At 40.2% G+C, this 22815-nt stretch overlaps 1 long non-coding RNA gene across 1 annotated transcript in view; it reads right to left on the bottom strand.

Moving 5' to 3' along the window:
- Positions 1-7511: 7511 nt before the first annotated feature.
- Positions 7512-22815, bottom strand: part of LOC122940006 — a 54326-nt gene continuing 39022 nt past the window's right edge. The window contains exons 2-4 of the long non-coding RNA XR_006390225.1: positions 20627-20727; positions 15403-15461; positions 7512-7718 (exon numbers count right to left, since the gene is read on the bottom strand). This is a non-coding gene — a long non-coding RNA (uncharacterized LOC122940006). The remainder of the gene's footprint in view (positions 7719-15402; positions 15462-20626; positions 20728-22815) is intronic.

Raw genomic sequence — 22815 nt, 5'->3', positions numbered from 1 at the left:
TATTTTGCGCCTTGGTTTTTCCACACGCTTCGTGCGACCCTGTTTACTATTTTGAATGAAACGCTTGATTGTTCGATGATCACGCTTCAGAAGCTTTGCAATTTTAAGAGTGCTGCATCCCTCTGCAAGATATCTCACTATTTTTTACTTTTCTGAGCCTGTCAAGTCCTTCTTTTGACCCATTTTGCCAAAGGAAAGGAAGTTGCCTAATAATTATGCACACCTGATATAGGGTGTTGATGTCATTAGACCACACCCCTTCTCATTACAGAGATGCACAACATAATATGCTTAATTGGTAGTAGGCTTTCGAGCCTATACAGCTTGGAGTAAGACAACATGCATAAAGAGGATGATGTGGTCAAAATACTCATTTGCCTAATAATTCTGCACGTAGTGTATTTGTTATCACTGTAATTGTACTGACTCAGAGAATAAAGATATTATGTTATTTATACCAAAAAATGAACGTCGTAAAATTTATAACGTAAAAATACAGTAGCAGTATTGCTGTTTTTCCCATCTCCCGCCCAGAAAGAGTTAATAAGAGTTAATCAGAAAGTTATGTGTACCCCAAAATGGTGCCATTAAAAACTACAAAGTCCCGCAAAAACAAGCCCTCATAAAGCTATATAGATGGAAAAATAAAAAATCTATAGCTCTTGGAATGCGATGATGAAAAAAGGAAGAAAAATGCTTGGTCAGTAAGGCCCAAAACAGGCTGGTCACTAAGGGTTAAACTGTCTATCCTAAGTTTACACCGCCTGCAGGCTGACATACGTTTTTATAAAAATGTGCCTTTTTGGGATCATGGAGTTGCATTAAGCGACGTCCTATTTCCCAAGAGACCATGCCCCTTTCCACAAAGCCAAGCACCCTTGTTGGACGAGGCATAAAATGGTTATAAAAGCATATAAAACCATTGTTAAATGTGGTGCAATGCAGGTAAGCCAGTTTTCTGCCACAAACTGTGCCAAAAACTGACACATTTTCAATAGTAAATCTGCTCCAGTATGTTTAAGTGAAGGTTTGATTTATTGTGCTCTCCTTTCCCTTTACAGTGTATTATTATGAGGTTAATTGTCTCTTTTTATTGTTTTATCTCTCCATTATAAAGTACTTACGTTCAAACCTGTAAGTGTGAAAACTAAATGACTACACTATGATTCCCTTGGATTGTGTTTTTGTATCTTATTTAATACAACCTAGAAAAGAAGCTGGAACATTTGGATGAGGTAATGCTATTGTTAATGCATCTGTAGTGAAGTTTCATGAACGAGTTGTATTTTATATTAATGGTGGGTATTAGTGACTCTATATAAATAGCAAGCCTACATTATACTGAAGCTTCAGCGTGTACTACTGCCTGGGATAGCACCTTTTATGGACATGCCATTATGTGCAACTGTTGTTTTTGCTAATTTGTTTCAACTACATTCTTGGCAGAACATGGGAAACAAAAAATGAATGGTTGGGCTGAAACAAGATATGTTATAAGCAGCAGAGTAATGCTTTAAATATTCTGTATCTGGTTCAGACAGGTTTTGGATGCCCTTTGTACACAATGTTGTTGATATAAATATTGCCTGATATCTTTGGCTGGGAAATAATGAAAGCAGAAAACAATGAAAAAAGTCATATGTTCTCTAAAGAATGTATTTTCACATCTGCTTTTATTATATCACACAGAACACTGTAGCCATGTTATACATTATTTACAAGGACACTAAAGGTAATCAAGAAAGTATAAACATTAAATGCCCTTAGTAATCCATTAAACATTAACCTAGCACCGGCTGCAAAACACAGAATAATACTGCAAAAGCAAACCATTATCCCAGAGGAAACATATTCCGTGCAATTAGGTAAAGTCTCAAGTTCACAACAGTCTTTTTGTCAGCAGGAAATCACATTTGAAAATAGTTGTAAGGACTATTTCTGAGCTGATAAAATTGTACCACTGTATACAGCATTTATTTTTAACACCTAGTATAGGCATTGATATAAAGAGATTATTGCGTGACTTATGCAAATGATGTACAGGGAATAGCTGACATTATGTGTACATACAACTGATCCAGATCAGATCCAGATAGAAGATCAAAAATAGAAATGTATTTTCCTTTAGTTGAAGAAACATATCTCTGTATTAAATGTCTGAAGACAATAAACAGCAGGACATTTTTGGTGACCTTTTGTGGAAGAGTGACCTGTCCGCTCCTACAGTTCTGTTAATATGCTTATGTTTTATGTCATTTGATGTCATTTATTTTTACATCAAATTTCATGCTTGAAAAATGTCCAAAAGAAAGGTGGTCAGTCAGCTTTTTTGGCCAATGGAGCATGGAGCACTTTGACGCATACAAAGAGGCACCATCCCCTTCAAAGTAGTTTAATAAAGGTCAACATTGCTCAGTGTTAGGGTCCATTCACACTTCCGCAAAATGGATCCACATCCGTTCCGCAATTTTGCGGAACAGGTGTGGACCCATTTATTTTCAATCGGGCCGGAATGTGCTGTTCACGGATCCGCACTTCCGGATTAGCCTATCCTTTCCGCAAAAAAAGTCCTACTCTTGTCCGCATTTGTAGACAAGAAAAGGCATTTTCTATGAGCGTGCCGGCGATGTGCGGTCTGAAAAATGCGGAATGCACATTGCCGGTGTCCGTGGTTTGCGGATCCGCAAAACACATACGGACGTGTGAATGGACCCTTATGCTTGCATCCATACAATTATCTCTACCTACACTTTGCTAACACACATTTATTTATTTTTGTTTTCTTTTATTTTCAAACCATACTACAAATATTAATAAATAAATAAACAAATTCAGAATAAATCTAGATTCATCCCTCATATTGAGAGAGGAGTGGAGAAGAGAGGAAGAGGAGAGAAAAAAAACCTTTCCATTTACAATACAATATAGGAATGGTAAATATAGATCTTGCGCCTAGAGAAGCACATAATTAGAACACAGGTCTTTTCCATTAAATTTTAGGAAGGTATATGATGGTCCACTCAACCAACTGGCGGATAGAAACATTCTGCTAGTCTTGCTAATGGCTTTTTGTGATACTAATGAGGATACACTGAGATGATATACTTTCAATCAATATCATAACTAAGCCAAGAGTTGGGACAGAGAAATAGATTATGAATGCTGTGGTAAGGCAGAACCACAGCAATGGAAGTGTTTGCACTTGGGCTGAAAACTACAAATCAGGTCCAGAGGGACTAGAAGGATTAGAACCAGTGTACAAGCAGAACATCAAAACCAAGAGTACCCATAAGATCATTGAAATCAGTCATAACACTTTTCTAGGCACAATACCGATGTTCCTTCCTGCTTGTAATACTTATTAACCACTTAAGGACCACAGGTTTATACCCCCCTAGTGACCAGGCCCTTTTTTACAAATCGTCACTTCACAACTTTAACGGTTTATTGCTCGGTCATGCAACTTGGCACCCAAATGAATTTTACCTCCTTTTCTTCTCACAAATACAGCTTTCTTTTGGTGGTATTTGATTGCTGCTGATATTTTTTGTTTTTCTGATATTAATCAAAATAGACCATAATTTAAAAAAAAAAATGTATTTTTAAGTTTTTCTGGTAAAATTGTTCAAATATAATTACATTTCTATACAAGTTGATGTCAGAATTTATTGTGCTACATGTCTTTGATAAAAAATAAGTGTATATTTATTGGTTTGCACAAAAGTTATAGCGTTTACAAACTATGGTACAAAAATGTAAATTTCCGCATTTTGAAGCAGCTCTGACTTTCTGAGCACCTGTCATGTTTCCTGAGGTGCTAGAATGCCAGGTAAGTATAAATACCCCCCAATTGACCCCATTTTAGAAAGAAGACACCCCAAAGTATTTGCAGAGGGGCATGGTGAGTTTATGTATGATTTAATTTTTTTTCACAAGTTAGCGGAAAATGACACTTTCTGAGGAAAAATAATAATAATAAAGTTTCCATTTCTTCTAACCTGGCAAAAAAAAATCTCCCACGGACTCACTATGCCCCTCAGTGAATACCTTGGGGTGTCTACTTTCCGAAATGGGGTCATTTGTGGGGTGTGTTTACTGTTCTGGTATTTTGGGCGGAGCTAAATTGTGAGCAACCCTGTAGAGCCTAAAGGTACTCGTTGGACTTTCGGGCCCCTTTACGCACCTAGGCTGCAAAAAAGTGTCACACATGTGGTATCGCTGTACTCAGGAGAAGTAGGGCAATGTGTTTTGGGGTGTATTTTTACATATACCCATGCTGGGTAAGAGAAATATCTCTGTAAATTGACAACTTTGTATAACATTTTTTTTTAAGTTGTCATTTACAGAGATATTTCTCACACACAGTATGGGTATATGTAAAAATACACCCAAAACACATTGCCCTACTTCTTCTTCACATTGCCCTATTTCTTCTACTTCTACTCATTGGAATTTGGGCCCCTTTGCGCACCTAGGCTGCAAAAAAGTGTCACACATGTGGTATCGCCATACTCAGGAGAAGTAGGGCAATGTGTTTTGGGGTGTCTTTTCACACATACCCATCCTGTGTGTGAGAAATATCTCTGTAAATGACAACTTTTTCAATTTATTTATACAAAGTTGTCAATTTACAGAGATATTTCTCTCACCCAGCATGGGTATATGTAAAAATACACCCCAAAACACATTGCCCTACTTCTGAGTATGGTGATACCACATGTGTGACACTTTTTTGCAGCCAAGATGCGCAAAGGGGCCCAAATTCCAATGAGTACCTTTAGGATTTCACAGAGCATTTTTACGCATTTGGATTCCGTGAGGGGTATGGTGAGTTCATGTTGACTTTTGCAAAGAATGGGACAATTATTTACTTGAATGTGCAAAAGGACTTATGATTAGATTAATAGACAAAAGGCGGTCACTATACTTGGAATGTGGTAGGAAGATTTTAGAATGCCACAATGAAATATCCAAATATAAATCTCACACTGCCTTTACTAGATTCGACCGGCTCACTACATCTAGGATTCTATCAGTCGAAAAGGACACACTATACAAAAAAGTATTAAACTCACCAGAGACAGACAGGATTTTGCCACAAATAACATCAAGTATTGGCAGAAACCTGCACACCCAGGTAATACCACCCCAGAGGCCAGCACAGCAGGGAACACCAATACACTCCATCCAGTCACGCATCCCCACAGTTACAGTAGAGCTCACACACAGCCTCCCTTTCCTCACAAACATGATCATAAATGCAAAAAATTTGTAAACTCTGGGTGTCATATTCCAATCAAAATAGACTCAATAACCACCAAACATCACACTCTTATCCAAATAGATCCAAGAACCACCAAGGATCACAGGAACATTATACACCTGTACACAATAGAATACTAGCTGATAAGGTACCCATTATAGATCCTGATCAACAATTGTCTAGCAATGTCTGTCATACGCCTAGTGGTAGATCTGTTTGCAACAATACACTATATAAGGACACACCTATCCAAGAATCCCCTGTCTCTGTGTTTCAGACGCCCCTACTTACTCCTGGTGGAGTATCGGCCCCTCCTACTACTATTACCACACTAACACTTACCTCTTCGTCTTCAATTTTTTCCACTGAAATACTCAACACATGTGGCCCACTCAATTTACCAACAACTGAGTTTTCTATTTATCCGGATCCAAACGTTTCAGTTATATCTAGCTCCCCCACTCCTGTTTCCTCTGATTTGATTATTGACTCTCTCCTTACCATCCATGTGAGCACTTCTCCACCACTCACCCCCCAATCGGTCCCCTCGCTGGTTGACTCGGTCCCCTCACAAGATGACTACAACACACATGTCAGTGCTTTTTCCACAACCCCAGATGTCACCAACCCTAATCATCGCAATGGTACACCAGTCGTATAATCATCTATAGCTGGTCCTTCTATATCTATGGTTTCTTTTTTAGATCTCCCCCCTCTGATTCACCCTACAGCCATCTATTCCATTCCAAAAAGTCCAAAAACCACCAATGTAGCGAATTTTTTTCACCCACGAATTAGTAAAAAGAAAAAACCAAGGAGAGGTTGCAGAGCAGGCAAACGCAAAAAGAAGGACTCCAACCTCTCACAACCAGCACTGATTCCCAACAGAATTGCATCACCCCTTTCTAATGGGATTTTTAACCTGTCCACTCATGTATTGACACCAAATGAGATTGCGGTATTGTCCAAAGGACTCTCTTTTTGTCCCACTAGTAAAATTAAAGAATTTGATCTCTTTCTCGATCTTAACCGGTATATCAAGAAGCTTACCCTAAAAAGGCATTTTAAAATCCAGGAAAATTCTAATATTGGGCCTAAGAAAGAGATAAATGCTACATCCCCCAATAAGGAACAGATTGTAGCTATAACTTCAGGTTTAAAACCGCCATCGACCTTTTACCAAATCCACAATAAGGGTAATTTCCTTGATACCTTTTACTCGGTTGTCTCCAATGATTTTAGGGCTATTAACCATGAACCAGAAATAAGGCATAATATGAAACAATCAGAGAAGATAGTGAACGGAATGCCGATAAGGAGAGGGCATTGTCATCCAGAATCGAGAAGATTATGTCAAGGAAGCTCTAAACATCCTATCTAATAGAAAATACTATCTACCCCTTGACTGTGACCCCTCCATAATACACAGAGAAGAGTTTCAAGCTTTAGTCAAATCAGCAGATCTCTTTTTGAATAAGAAGGAAAAAGAATATATTATGGTGAAGGAGTCCACATTAGCTACTTTCTATCACCTCTCTAAGATCCATAAAGATATCCAAAATCCGCCAGGTAGACCTATAACATCAGGGGTCTCCTCTCTTAACCGGAACCTATAACGATATATCGATATCTATCTACAGAGACACGTCCTCAACCTGAAATCCCATCTTAAGGACTCTGCATCTCTTATCACCCTATTAAAAGATATTGTGTGGCAAGATAGATACCATTGGGTGACTCTACACATTTCGGCACTATATTCAAATATCTTTAATGACTTAGATATGAAGTGTACATCGAGTTTCTTAGATAATGATCATGAAATGCCTGCTATCCAAAAGACGTTTATCATGAAGAGCATTGAATTCATACTCACGCACAATGTGTTTATGTTCCAAAATGATATTTACAAGCAGATGCGAGGGACCGCAATGGGGACGCGTTTTGCCATTATTTAAGGGGGAATTTGAGGAGGAGTTTATCTACCATTCAAACTTTTGGGCGAACAACAATATAATTTTTTTTCGCAGGTATATTGATGATTTCATTTTTATTTGGAATGGGGATTCATCATCTATTGATAATTTTTCCCATCTTAATACCAACGATTGGGGAATCTCCTTTACTGGAATATATGATAACATCAAAATCGAGTTTTTGGATCTAGAAATCTTTATTCAGGATAATAAAATAAACACACATACATTTTACAAAAAAGTTGACAGTAATAGCTACCTGGACTTTAAGAGTACACATTATAGAAAATGGAATTCAAACATTCCTTTCAGTCAGTTCAAAAGATTAAGACGAAACTGTACTCTTGAAGATGATTTCGCCTAACAGTGTGATGTTCTGGCCTCTAGGTTCAGCCAAAAAGGCTATCCGTCTAATATTATTTCTGGTGCAAGAACGAAAGCCGCCAAACTCACTCAAGATGAATGTCTTATTCCTGTATCTAAAAAGAAAAAGATTACAATAGCGATAAATACGGTTGCAATTTCATCACTACTTACAATCAAAATCATATATCCATAAAAGCGATGTTAGAAAAACACTGGCATAGCTTAAGAAGAGACCCCATTTTAAATCAGATTATTCCTAAACTCCCAAAGCTTATATACAGAAGAGCGCGTACCTTAAAAAATATTCTCGCACCTAGTAAACTAAATCCAGTTGAACATCACACTGAGAATCATGGTACCACTACCCCCAAAGGCAGTTCAAGGTGCGGACACAAAAGATGCTTATGCTGCTCAAGTATATGTCAGAAATCCACCTTCAATAGCCGAGTGAGTGGAGAGTCCTTCTCTATTTTGAGTAGTTTGAACTGTGAATCCAATCATGTTATATACCTTTTGGAATGTCTGTGCCATTTACAGTGTGTGGGGCGCACGATTCAAACATTGCGGAATAGACTGAACAAACATAGATCAAACATCAGGAAAAAATATCTGAAACGCAGTGTATCTAGACACGCGACAGAACACCATGAGGGGAGTTCAGCTGGGTTTAATGTGACCCCAATTGAACAAATGCCAAGTCACTTATAAAAGGATATCCAGTACATTAGACATAGAGAAATGTACTGGATTTTTTAATTGAATAGTTTAAACCCCTATGGTCTTAACGAAGCATTTGAGATTAATTTATAGAAGCTAACACTTTTAAGTCTTGGTAGAATGAATTGTAATAATGTAGCGAAGGTAAAAGAAGTATGCGGCACTCACCGAGGCATATGAATCTGTATCTTTTTATTCAGTCCTCAACATTGGACGAACAGGTGGGGTTATGAGGCGGACACGCTCCTGCAGATGAATGGCGGCTACGGCCGTTTCGCGCAATGTGTTGCGCTTCTTCTGGCCGCTGATCGTCAAGGCGCAATACTGCGCCATATATAAGCGACGCCCATCAGCCGGCATCCTGTGCAGCAGCTGTGCGCCGTCAGTAAGTGACGTAAAAACATGTCAATGTGGTAGAGGGGGAAGGAGGAACATACCAAAATATAAACAGAAAAGCAAAAGCAAGGTTAACACATCCGGCAGCAATAACTTATCATACAGGCAGAAGTCATTCCTATGGACAACAATTTTAAATTAAAACAGCACGGGTGTAGAGAGGACAGAATCCGAAGGGGTAAATCTCTAAAAGGGCCATGGGATCCATTCATGACACAACAAACCCCCCACTTTGGCTATATTCTTAAATGCCCCACTCTTAAAGGAATACGGACATGTCATTCCTATCGTTTAGTCCTGCAGCGCCGGTGGCTTTGGTACGGAGAATCCACCTTGCTTCCCTCTGCAGGAGTAGCCGGTGACGATCCCCTCCCCTAGGGATGGGTCGGACCTGTTCCACTCCCGCAAAGGAAAGACAACGGGGATGACCGTCATGCGCGTCCCTGACATGCTCGATAAGGCGGGGACATCCTCTACCTGAACGAATGGAATTCACGTGCTCCCGTATCCGTTCAAAGAGCGGGCGAATGGTTTTACCGATGTAGTACCTATTGCAAGGGCAAAACACGGCATACACAACGTATGGCGTGCGACATGTTATGAAGTCCCGTACCGTGTGCTGAACCCCTCCTATCAGCAGCCATTTACTGCACGTATTTAATGCGCAAAAGGAGCAATGCCCACATTTATAATTGCCCTCAGGTTTTTTGCTGGTGAGCCATGTCTCCACCTTGGGTGTGCAGAATACACTGTTCACCAATTTGTCCTTGAGGGTTGCGCATTTTTTAAAAGTAACCAATGGTCGCTGACTGGAGAGGTTACTTAAGGCTGGATCTCCCTTAAGAAGGTCCCAATTATCATGTATTACACGCTTGATGATGTCTGCAGCTGGACTGTACTTAAAAGCAAAAGCGAAACGGGGTGATTCAATGTTTCTATTCCTTTCCACCAGCAATGTGTTACGGTCAAGTGCGGCAGCCTTACGTAGGGCTGCCGAGACTACTCCCGGCGGGTAACCCCGAACCACGAGTCGATGACTTAGCTCATTAGCTTGCCTGTGGAAACCTTCCTCAGTATCATTAATCCTCCTAAGCCGGACGAATTGTCCGTATGGGACGGCTTTCTTGACTGAGGGTGGATGATAGCTGGTCTGGTGAAGCAGCGAGTTAGTCGCAGTGGGCTTGCGAAAGCCCGTGGTGTGTAATACGCCATCCTTGACTGTCACACGCACATCCAGGAAGTCTAGCGACTCGCCCCCAAAATTGAGGGTGAATCGCATATTCATCCTGTTGTGCGTGTTAAGGTGCTCCACAAAATTGCGGCACGACTCCTCGCTGCCTGACCAGACCAGAAAAATGTCGTCCACATAACGTAAGAATAAATGCATGAACCGCAGGAAGGGGTTACCCACCGAGAATATATATGTATCTTCAAATACCGCCAGGTACAGGTTCGCAAACGTGCACGACACGGGCGTGCCCATTGCGGTACCTAGTACCTGGCGGTACCATTGACCGTCGAACTGGAACACATTGCTGGTGAGGATGAGGTCAAGCGCATCCATAACAAAGCCCTTAAACATAGGGTCTTTGTCACTTCTATTCAAAACAGTGTTAACAGCCCGGAGTCCCAGGTCGTGCGGGATTCTGGTATAGAGACTCTCGACGTCCAAGGACACCAGGCGGAACTACCTCCGCCACTCAAAGTGTTGGAGTGCTCGGAGGAAGTCCCCGGTGTCCTTGAGATACGTCGGGGTCCCCAAAAGAAGTGGCCTGAGGAGCCAATCCACATAGCCAGACAGTGGCTCCGTCACTGACCCGATCCCGGCCACTATAGGGCGGCCCGGGGGCCGGGTCAGCGACTTGTGGATTTTTGGTACGAAGTACCAGACCGGAACTTTGGGATTGGGGAGGGATGAGTCGATTGGCCATGCCTTTAGGCAAGAAACCAGCTGCTATGTACTTCTCAATGAATACCTGAAGTTTATCTAGTATTGCTTGTACAGGGTCTCCCTTCAATCTAAGATATACCGCGCTGTCCCCCAATTGCCTCCCAGCCTCCTCCATGTAATATTCCCTGGTCATCAGGACCACATTCCCTCCCTTGTCGGCCGGCTTAATAATAATGCCATCCTGTTGTTTAAACCACAGAAGGGCTCGATATTCTTCCCCGGTGACATTCGGGGGTGCTGCTGGGTAAATCAGCGCACGTATATCTCTTAGCACCCGTTTGTGGAACAGGTCAATGGCGGAGCCGGCCGGCATGGGAGGAAGGAAGGTGGACCCGATGCCACCGGTATATGTATCCACCTTATGGCCACCACTGTCTAAGGTGTCTGTCTCCATGTTGGCCAGAAAGTGGATGCACTGTATCTCCTCTTCACTGAAACGACCCTTAAGATGGAAATCAGTCCCTGTGATTGTCGCCGGGATCTCTCCAGGCAGTGGTGTAGCATTTCTAGAGGGAGATTCAGCAAACATTTTTTTTGAAAACATTAAATCACCCCGTTTCGCTTTTGCTTTTAAGTACAGTCCAGCTGCAGACATCATCAAGCGTGTAATACATGATAATTGGGACCTTCTTAAGGGAGATCCAGCCTTAAGTAACCTCTCCAGTCAGCGACCATTGGTTACTTTTAAAAAATGCGCAACCCTCAAGGACAAATTGGTGAACAGTGTATTCTGCACACCCAAGGTGGAGACATGGCTCACCAGCAAAAAACCTGAGGGCAATTATAAATGTGGGCATTGCTCCTTTTGCGCATTAAATACGTGCAGTAAATGGCTGCTGATAGGAGGGGTTCAGCACACGGTACGGGACTTCATAACATGTCGCACGCCATACGTTGTGTATGCCGTGTTTTGCCCTTGCAATAGGTACTACATCGGTAAAACCATTCGCCCGCTCTTTGAACGGATACGGGAGCACGTTAATTCCATTCGTTCAGGTAGAGGATGTCCCCGCCTTATCGAGCATGTCAGGGACGCGCATGACGGTCATCCCCGTTGTCTTTCCTTTGCGGGAGTGGAACAGGTCCGACCCATCCCTAGGGGAGGGGATCATCACCGGCTACTCCTGCAGAGGGAAGCAAGGTGGATTCTCCGTACCAAAGCCACCGGCGCTGCAGGACTAAACGATAGGAATGACATGTCCGTATTCCTTTAAGAGTGGGGCATTTAAGAATATAGCCAAAGTGGGGGGTTTGTTGTGTCATGAATGGATCCCATGGCCCTTTTAGAGATTTACCCCTTCGGATTCTGTCCTCTCTACACCCGTGCTGTTTTAATTTAAAATTGTTGTCCATAGGAATGACTTCTGCCTGTATGATAAGTTATTGCTGCCGGATGTGTTAACCTTGCTTTTGCTTTTCTGTTTATATTTTGGTATGTTCCTCCTTCCCCCTCTACCACATTGACATGTTTTTAAGTCACTTGCTGCACAGGATGCCGGCTGATGGGCGTCGCTTATATATGGCGCAGTATTGCGCCTTGACGATCATCGGCCAGAAGAAGCGCAACACATTGCGCGAAACAGCCGTAGCCGCCATTCATCTGCAGGAGCGTGTCCGCCTCATAACCCCACCTGTTCGTCCAATGTTGAGGACTGAATAAAAAGATACAGATTCATATTCCTCGGTGAGTGCCGCATACTTCTTTTACCTTCGCTACATTGTTACAATTGATACCGCCTCCCGTCTCTATGCTGAGCACCACATATGAAGCAGATTAGCTACATTGCTGTTACTTTAGCCAGCACTAAGGACCGGAGCTTCGACCTGTCGCTTGCAGTGCCGCTGTGTTCTATTCCCGTTTACTTGGTAGAATGAATATTTGATATTTTATGTATTTATTACCCCTTTTCCATATGTACATTTAGTAATAACCTCAATATATTCATCGTCATAAAATTTCTACAATATTTATGTGATTTATATATATATTTTTTATATATTTTACATATTTTGTATATATTCTTTTATGTATATATGTATATTTTTATTTATTTTTATTTTTTATTCCTATATTATCATATGTGATTGTACTATTACCCCCACAGTAATGTTTTATCTCCACTAATAGTTTTAAACAGTTTTATGTGTCTATTTAGATCCAATATTCATATATGTGTAGGTGGTCCTATTATATATATATCTAATCTGCATATAACCTTATATCACCACCAAGTGCGCCGGCCACTGATTGCTGTATACTTTTATATATATTTTTTTACAGGCATGCATCTCCAAGCAGCCCCTTCTTAATTGCCCTAATAACGGCGACATATAGATAAATAGGAGTCATTAAGTAACCCTTTCTAAATTGCCCTAATAATGGCAATATATAGATAAACATATTTTTCACACTACCATTGTATTACGCTAATTACAGCTAATGGCCCCCAGCCTTAGTCAGTGTGCTCCGCTCGGACGCACATAAGGCTACTTTCACACTAGCGTTCGATCGGATCCGTTCTGAACGGATCCGCTCATATTAATGCAGACGGAGGCTCCGTTCAGAACAGATCCGTCTGCATTAGAACTTAGAAAAATTTTCTAAGTGTGAAAGTAGCCTGAGCGGATCCATTCAGACTTTACATTGAAAGTCAATGGGGGACGGATCCGCTTGAAGATTGAGCCATATGGTGTCATCTTCAAGCGGATCCGTCCCCATTGACTTACATTGTAAGTCGGAACGGATCCGCTCGCCTCCGCACGGCCAGGCGGACACCCGGACGCTGCTTGCAGCGTTCAGGTGTCCGCTCACTGAGCGGAGCGGAGGCTGAGCGCTGGCAGGCGGATGCATTCTCAGTGGATCCGCCTCCACTGAGAATGCATTAGGGCCAGACGGCTGCGTTCAGGGCCGCTTGTGAGCCCCTTCAAACGGAGCTCACGAGCGGACACCTGAACGCAGGTGTGAAAGTAGCCTTAGCGTCATTGTTTCCAGGGAGACCAGTCATGTGATCGCAAGGTCGGCGATCACATGACCGGGCTGCCTCTAGAGAGAAGACAGGGTTACAGAGCGCATGCGCTAGCGCTCTGTGAACCCACGAGCCGGCCTGCCCCAATCACGTGAACGAAGTGAGGCGGTCACGTGACCTTTCTCTTCTAGCCGGATTTTTATTTTATTAGATTTACACATTTACCCCATCGTTTTAATGAATTTATGTACAAACCTAATTTAATATATAACCACATGCATTTTGAAGACTATAAATAGTTGTTTTTCATTATATGCTATGATACCTGGGCTAGCCCCTCCTACCTAAGGGCAGCCCTCAGGTCATTCGTTTTTGGCGGTTTTTCAACATGTATATAAACCTGAGATTATTACTAGTCATTGTAAATATCTATGAACCAGATGAAGGGGACAATTTGAGCCCCGAAATGCGTTGTTCTGTTTATATACGTTTGTTATGCAAATAAAAGAAGATTCACCTTAAAGGGAACCTGTCACCTGGATTTTGTGTATAGATCACCGTTAGCACATCTGTAATATCCAGTCCCCATAGCTCTGTGTGCTTTTATTGTGTATAAAAACCGCTTTGATACATATGCAAATTAACCTGAGATAAGTCAGAGCTTGAAAATATGACTCTTCTCTGGTCACACAAGTAATATATGACTCTTTTATGTTAATTTGCATATGTATCAAATCGTTTTTTTTAAACAATAAAAGCACACAGAGCTATGGGGACTGGGTATTGCGGATGTGCTAGCGGCCATCTAGCAACCCATGTCCTCAGCTCTATACCCAAAAACCAGGTGACAGGTTCCCTTTAAAAAAAAAAGTGATTATCTATGAACCTGATGGAGGGGACAATTTGAGCCCCGAAACGCGTTGTTCTGTGTATATACATTTGTTATGCAAATACAAGAAGATTCACCTTCAGAGACCGACTTGAACCAGTGATTTTGCGCCTGACCAGAATTTCCTTTACCATAAATGTGCAACCTCGGCCTGCAGCATTTCCGGTTTGCCATGCACATCTGGGGAATTATTAGTCAGCAGTGGAGGTAGCTCCCAGCAGTGGATCTTTATGATTTGCGTGTCCTAGAGCATTTAGCATGGCAGAACATTCCTCAGACAACCATTATTAACTTCATTGATACCATACCAAGGTGTAAGTACTGTAAGTGTATTTCTGAGGATGGCGCTCATACTCAGTAATCAATAAATGTTTGAGATGTTTTAAATTTTTTTGTTTCCAATTTTGTATAATTTGCATATTATTAATTTGTCTATTGATCCTGCGATTTCCACAACGCTATGATTTATTCTTCTTGATGTTGCAATTTCAGTGTTGAGTAGTGTATTAAAACACAAGAAAGACTATATAAATGTGGTATTGCAGTGATTGTACTGGCCCACAGAATGAAGGTAACAGGTTAGTTTTACCACATAGGGAACTTTGTAAAAACAAAACCCATAAAACTGTGGAGAGATGGATGCCAACAGAGGTGCACTTTGTACTTAGCTTTTCAATGGGGAACCCTTGTACCCCTTTAAAATAGCTCTATAGCAGTGACTGGTTCTCTGACTGCCTTTTTCATGAAGCAGTTTTATCACCGGAAAATTAATATATGTGCACAGAAACAAGACATTTATAATGAAAATAATATTTAAAGGAACACTAAACCTAGATATGAATCATAAAGGTGAACCCAAAAAATATAGTTGTTCTCACGGTTTGTCAGTCTGCAGCATATTTTTGCATGATCTTGATACACCATTCTGGTACAATTCCTGCAGAGAACATAGAGGTTAATCATCTACTGATCTCTTCTATGTTCAGCTGAAGCATAGTAAATGTGCAGCTTAAAGAAGCACTTTCACAAAAAATGTTTGATTCTCTGGCCGTTAAAAAGGTACAGTGCAGTTGGAAAGTCTTTTGACCCTTTCACTTTTCACATTGTTACGCATGTTGTGACCTTGTAGTCATTTTTTTATTTCTAAATATAGTTTACCCCCATCAATCTGCACTCAATACCCTATAATGAGAAAGTGAAAACAAATTGTTCGAAAGGACAAACTAAAATTTTACATGGACATACGCATTCAGACCCTTTGCTATGACTTTTGAAATTTTGATGTGGGGGCCTTCTATTTCTATAGAAATCTTTGAGATGTTTCTGTACCTTGATTGGAGTCCACCTGTGGTAAATTCAGCTGCTTGGACATGATTTGGAAAGACACACCTTGTCTATAATAGTCTCACAGCTGACATGTCATATCAGAGAAGAAAACAACCCATGAGGAAATAAGAACTGTCCGTAGAGCTCAGAGACAGGATTGCATGGAAGCAAAAAAGATTCTCCTGCACTGAAAGTTCTTAAGAGCACAATGGCCTCCATAATCCTTAAATCAAAAAAGTTTGGTATAACCAGGACTCTTAATAGAGCTGGTCATCCCAGCAAACTAATAAGTGGAGAACTGCCTTGGTAGGAGAAGAGACCAAGAACCCAATGTGCAGATGGAAGAAAGTTCCAGAAGGTAAACTATCACTGCACCACTCCACAAATCTTACTTTATAGGCAGAAAAAAAGCTTCTCCTCTGTAAAAGTAGATGAAGCCCCCTGGAGTTTGCAAAAAATCATCTAAGGGGCTCTCAGACTGTAAGAAACAAGATTCCCTGGTATGATAAAACCAACTGTTTGGTCTCAATTCTAAGCCTAATGTCTGGAAGAAAAAAGGCACTTCTCTTCACATGCCCAATAATATCCCTACATGAAGCATGGTGGCGTGGACTGGTCCGGGTTGAGGGAAAGTTTAAAGGAGCAAAGTACAGATATATTTTTAATGAAAACCTGATCCAGAGTGCTCTGGATGTCAGACTGGGCCAAAAGTCACCTTCCAAAAAGACAATGACCCTGAGCACATAACAAAGACAGCACAGGAGTGGCTTAAGGACAACTCTATGAATGTTGTTGAGTGGCACAGCCAGAACTCTGACCTGAACCCAATCGAACATCTCTGGAGACACCTGAAATTGGCTCTGTACCAACAGTCTCCATCCAACCTGACAGAGCTTGAGAGGATCTGCAGAGAAGAATGGCAGAAAATCCCTAAATCTAGTTATGCAAATTTAGTGACATCATAGCCAAGAAAACTGGATGCTGTAATGGCTGCCAAAGGTGCTTCAACTAAGTACAGAGTAAAGGATCTGAATACTTATGTCAATGCAATATTTTAGATTTTTTTTCAATAAATTAGCAAAGATTTTTAACATTCTGTTTTCACTTTGTCATTATGAGGTATTAAATGCAGAATGATGTGGGGACAAAATATATATATTTTTTTATTTTAACACAAGGTCGCAACATAACATAGTAACATAGTATATCAGGCCAAAAAAATACATTTGTCCATCCAGTTCGGCCTGTTATCCTGCAAGTTGATCCAGAGGAAGGCAAAAAAGGTAGAAGCAAATTTTCCCTACTTAAGGGGAAAAAAATTATTTCCTGACTCCAATCAGGCAATCAGAATAACTCCCTGGATCAACGACCCCTCTCTAGTGGCTATAGCCTATAATATTATTACACTCCAGAAATACCACGAGGCCCCTCTTGAACTCTTTTAGTGAACTCACCATCAGCACCTCCTCAGGCAGAGAGTTCCATAGTCTCACTGCCTTACCGTAAAGAATCCTCTTCTATTTTTGTGTACAAACCTTCTTTCCTCCAGAAGCAGAGGATGTCCCCTCGTCACAGTCACAGTCCTGGGGATAAATAGATGATGGGAGTGATCTCTGTACTGACCCCTGATATATTTATACATAGTAATTAGATCTCCCTCAGTTGTCTTTTTTCCAAAGTGAATAACCCCAATTTTGATAATATTTCTGGGTACTGTAGTACCCCCATTTCAGTTATTACTTTAGTTGCCCTCCTCTGAACCCTCTCCAGCTCTGCTATGTCTGCCTTGTTCACAGGAGCCCAGTACTGTACACAGTACTCCATGTGTGGTCTGACTAGTGATTTGTAAAGTGGTAGGACTATGTTCTCATCACAGGCCTTGGCAGCAGCTGCCTGACACTGGTTTTTACAGCTTAGTTTGCTGTTCACTAAAATTCCTAGGTCCTTTTCCATGTCAGTGTTACTGTCACGATCAGTGTGAGGGGGAAACTCCACACTGAACACAGAAGGGAAGGGGAACAGTAACTGGGCCTGGAACCTAGGGAAGAAACAGGTCACCTCCTAGACAACCCTAATCCAGACCCTATCTATCAATATAAATAGACCCTGAAGGTAGGATAGTATGCAGTAAACCTAGGCCTTTATATCCCTATAAGGCCCTGGAAAAGGTTAGGACCAGAGACAACCCATTCCTCCCCAGATGGACGAATGGAAGTCTCTGTCACAGGCCCAGATACAAACAACAGGGAATATAACAAACACAAACGCGACAATTAACTTCTGTAGAGACTTTTCCTGACATCAGTCAACTGAGGGACCCTGACAGTTACCCAGTGTTTTACCATTTAGTATGTACGGGTGACTTGCATTATTCCTTCCTATGTGCATAACCTTACATTTGTCAGTATTAAACCTCATCTGCCATTTCTCTGCCCAAGCCTCCAATCTATCCAGAACCCTCTTTAGCAGTATACTGTCCTCTTCCATGTTAATTACTTTACACAGTTTAGTGTCATCTGCAAAAATTGATATTTTACTGTGCAAGCCTTCTACAAGATCATTAATAAATATATTGAAGAGAATAGGGCCCAATACTGACCCCTGAGGTACTCCGCTAGTGACAGTGACCCAATCTGAGTTTGTACCGTTAATAACCACCCTCTGTTTTCTATTACTGAAACAGTTACTTACCCATGTACAGACATTTTCTCCCAGTCTGAGCATTCTCATTTTATATACTAACCTTTTATGCAGTACAGTGTCAAATGCTTTGGAGAAGTCCAGATATACGACATCTATTGATTCGCCGCTGTCAAGTCTAGAACTTACCTCCTCATAGAAACTGATTAAATTAGTTTGACATGACAAATCCCTCATGAAGCCATGCTGATATGGCATTATTTGCTTATTTTAAATTGAGGTACTCCAAGATAGCATCTCTTAAAAAACTTTCAAACAGTTTTCCCACGACAGATGTTAAACTTACCGGCCTATACTTTCCGGGCTCTGTTTTTGGGCTCCCTGTCAGTATAGAGTCCTTAAATATCATAAATAAGGGTCTGGCTAGGACATTACTTAATCCTCTTAGAATACGGGGGTGTATGCCATCCTGGCAATTCGTCTATTTTAATCTTTTGAGACACCGCAGTACTTCTTCCTGGGTCTGATAGGGCACTATTAATGGGGAATGAACTTTTACATTCTGCATTTTATCTGACTGTTTATTTTCCTCAGTGAATACAGTAGAGAAACACATTTTTATAGTTTTGCCTTCTCCTTATTGCTCTCTGCAACTTCCCCCTCATCACTTTGTAGAGGGCTGACACCTTCAGATTTATACTTTTTACTATTTATATAATTGAAGAACATTTTAGGGTTAGTTCTGCTCTCTTTGGCAATTAATCTCTTGGTCTCTAGTTTGGCTGCTTTTATTTGTTTTTTACATATTCTATTTTTTTCCTTATAGTTTTTCAGTACGTCCTCGATACCCTCCTGTTTTAGTGATTTAAATGCTTTTTTTTGTCATTTATTGCTTTCTTTACAGTTCTATTTATTCACATTGGTTTCTTCTTGTCCATTCATTTTTTTTCCCATAAGGTATGTACCTCTCACAATTAGATTTTAGGATGCTTTTCAAAATATTCAATTTTGTGGCTGTATTTTTATTTTTGAGGACGTTGTCTCAGTTAGTTAGGCCTATGGCCTCTCTTAGTTCTCTTAGTTCTAAATTTAGCATTTTTGAAGCTTGGTATTATTATTCCTCCGTGAAGAATGATAATTGGAAGGTTATTACTTTATAGTCACTATTTCCTATAAAATGTTAAAAAAGGGTCTGAAGACTTTCCAAAAAACATAGTAAATTATATAAATTGTAGTGAAGGTAATCTAGCTGCATTTGTGAGTTATTCCCTCCCTTCTAGTCCTCAGCTTTGTCATGTCACTAACACTTTGGTTCAAAGTAAGGGAAATTTACTAATACTGTCTAAAAGTAAGATAGCATAGACTTAGTTTTAAATTGCACTGGGTTTATCACAGTGGCTGATGCTGGATGATATATCTTCATACCTATGGACTCTCTATTATATATTTACATCCCCTATTTGTGGGCTTAGTTTTATCCCTAAAATGCAAAAAAAAATGTACTGATGTTTTTTGTCACATAGCATCACATTTAACTTGTGGTCTATTCATCTGAAGCCACAAACCTTCTCTTAAGCCACTCTCCCTTGTAGGGAAAAACGTAAAAACATTACGAAATGGTCTGAAATACTTCCAGTGGAAACTATGTTTGGCAGTTATTTGGTTCAGATTGTGCCAAAAGTGTGCATTTCAAATATTAAACTTCATTGTCTGCTCTGTTGACACAACGTAAGTTTCTCTTCTCATTCATATGAAACTCATATTAAAGGTCTCATATGAATAAAAAGAGAATCAGACGTCATGTTCACACATAAGACACTGGGGCAGATTTTTCAAAACTGGTGTAAAGGAAAACTGGCTTAGTTGCCCACAGCAACCAATCAGATTCTACCTTTCATTTTGTAGACCTTCGTTGGAAAATGAAAGGTGGAATCTGATTGGTTGGTATGGACAACTAAGCAATTTTTTTCATTACACCAGTTTTTATAAATTTTCCCCACTATGTCAGTTGGAGAGATAGAGTGTTTTCACATGATACAGCCACCGGTAAAAAGATTACATTCATTACAGTTTACATAATGTACCTTTCTAATAGACCCGAGAAAATAAAATGTGGTAATGACATTTCTCTCTTACCACAAAGAGGGCACAGCAGGAAGACTCCTGCTCCAGCTAGATGTCTATCTCCCAGACACAAGGCAGTATAAGGAGGAGGGGTAAACATGGCTGACTTTTCACTATAATACAATGAAAAGTATATTAGAAATGAACCAATAAAAAAAAAAATGGATTTCAGATTTTTGAAGAAAGAGAGAGAGATTATGATTCTGATAATTTCTTATTATGCATAGTATGTGTGTGAAGTGCAGCAAGGCAATGCTCCTCTGGGTTTCTGGTAAAGATATTCAAATTAGCTTTCAAGTTACCTAAGCCTGTCTGATGCCAGCAGATGTAAGATGTGCTAATTTTCATATATTTTTCCTAGAAACCCAGAGGAGCATTGAGTTGACTCATTGATAAAGGGATCGTGCTAGGGACATTTTTATTTTTGTATGCATGTTCTGTATTTTGTGTCCCTGTAATAACAATGTTTGCATTGTTTATATTTCTAGAGGCCAATATCTGCATAATGCATGGAATAAAATACTATTTTATGTCATCCAAGGTAAAAAAAAAATGTAAATCTACACTGTAAAGGTTGAGTAGTTGTTTCTTCTTTAAAAATAAAAGCTGAGCATGAAAGTGAGCCTTCGAATTTAGCTTGGCCAGATGTTTTGTGGCGATGAGGAAAGAATTAAGTTGTTTACATTTCTTCTTTGAACATTCCAGTACAATGAGGTACTTACACAAATTCAGGCAGGAGAAGTATAAGCCTGGATCTGCTCGCTCTTCAGCCGTGATGTCACAAAATTAAATTATGAATTATTGTTCACAAAATACTTGGTTAATAGTTTAAGATTAAAGAGCACTCAGTAAAAGCTCAACATAGGGAGAAAGACTTCAAAGACATTTAACTCATTTCTCATGAATCCATATATAAAAGAATGTGAGGAATTTCACCCATATGATTATGAAAGACAGATCCATAAGATGTTTTTTTTTTTTTCAGATCAAACAGGCTATAATTGTAATACATCTATAAAGCTTCAGAAGGAAAAAAAATATGCATACAACTTAAGATGGAAGGCTTAAATCTGAAATTCTATAATATTCCTAAAAGAACTGTTCACAATATTGTATTCATAGAATTAAAATAATGTGACGTTCATGTTCAAAGTTGAAGAGCAATCAATCAGAATGTAAATATTCATGAGTAACTTCCAGTTCCTTTTCTAGGTAAAGGCTGATTTGTAAGGAGCCAGAATAGGGCTTCCACTGACCTCCTCTACTGTATATTCACAAGCCTCAATTTTTCATATGGAAGTACGGAAGTTTTTACTGTCGACTTTCACATTAAAAAAAAAGCATGGCTTGCTCCATCAGACTCCATACACATAGAGGTATTCTTCTCTAGATAAGTGGCTTCTATAGGAGAATATAGGGGGTCATTTAATAACTGATATACACCCATTTTCTGGCAGATATCTGTCACAGATTGCAGCGCAAAGGTTATTTGTGCTGCAATCTGCGACTTTTGCCCGGTCATGTCAAGCCATGTCTAAAAAAGGTTGTGTGGGATTGGTGGGGAAGGGGACAAGCCACCAGGCCCATCTCATTTATCATTTTCTACGTCTGTTTTAGGCATAGAATATGTTCTAAATCTACTCTAGCAAGGAAACTGGCATAGATTTAGATTGGCAGTGGATGTGCCGAAGTTATGTAGAGTCCAGCTAAAACTCCGGACTTAAATGACCCCTAGAGTCTTTAAAGTGACCTGTCACCTGTGCAAACTTTTGAAACCTACAACCTTTTGTACATTGATGCCGTTTCCCTGGGGAGTGATCTTTAATGCACTGACACTATAAAATCAACATTGCATCAGAGCAATGAAGACCACTCCTCCTTGGGAAATAAGAACTGAAAACTACTCATCTGGTTAATTACTGACTCATATATCATATTGCATATTGGAATAAAATAGAACAAAAAAACCTACAACTAGAAAATGAAACTGTAACAGAAGCCCTCTGTCTGTTGAGATGATTGATTTACATACAGCTTTGACCTAATTATCTCCCAGGCAGAGGGGAGGCATTGTGTGTCCTGTATGGGAGTTTTTATAAACGATGGGGTTTTACTGTATGGAGATGATTGGGTTACATACAGCATCTGACCTAATTATCTTCCAGGCAGAGGGGAGGCATTGTGTGGGAGTGTCCCGGATT

This window comes from Bufo gargarizans, chromosome 6, assembly GCF_014858855.1.
Source record: "Bufo gargarizans isolate SCDJY-AF-19 chromosome 6, ASM1485885v1, whole genome shotgun sequence".
In the NCBI taxonomy this organism is placed as follows: domain Eukaryota; kingdom Metazoa; phylum Chordata; class Amphibia; order Anura; family Bufonidae; genus Bufo; species Bufo gargarizans.
Note: the sequence above shows the minus strand (reverse complement) of the source record. Positions and strands in the feature narration are given on the sequence as shown.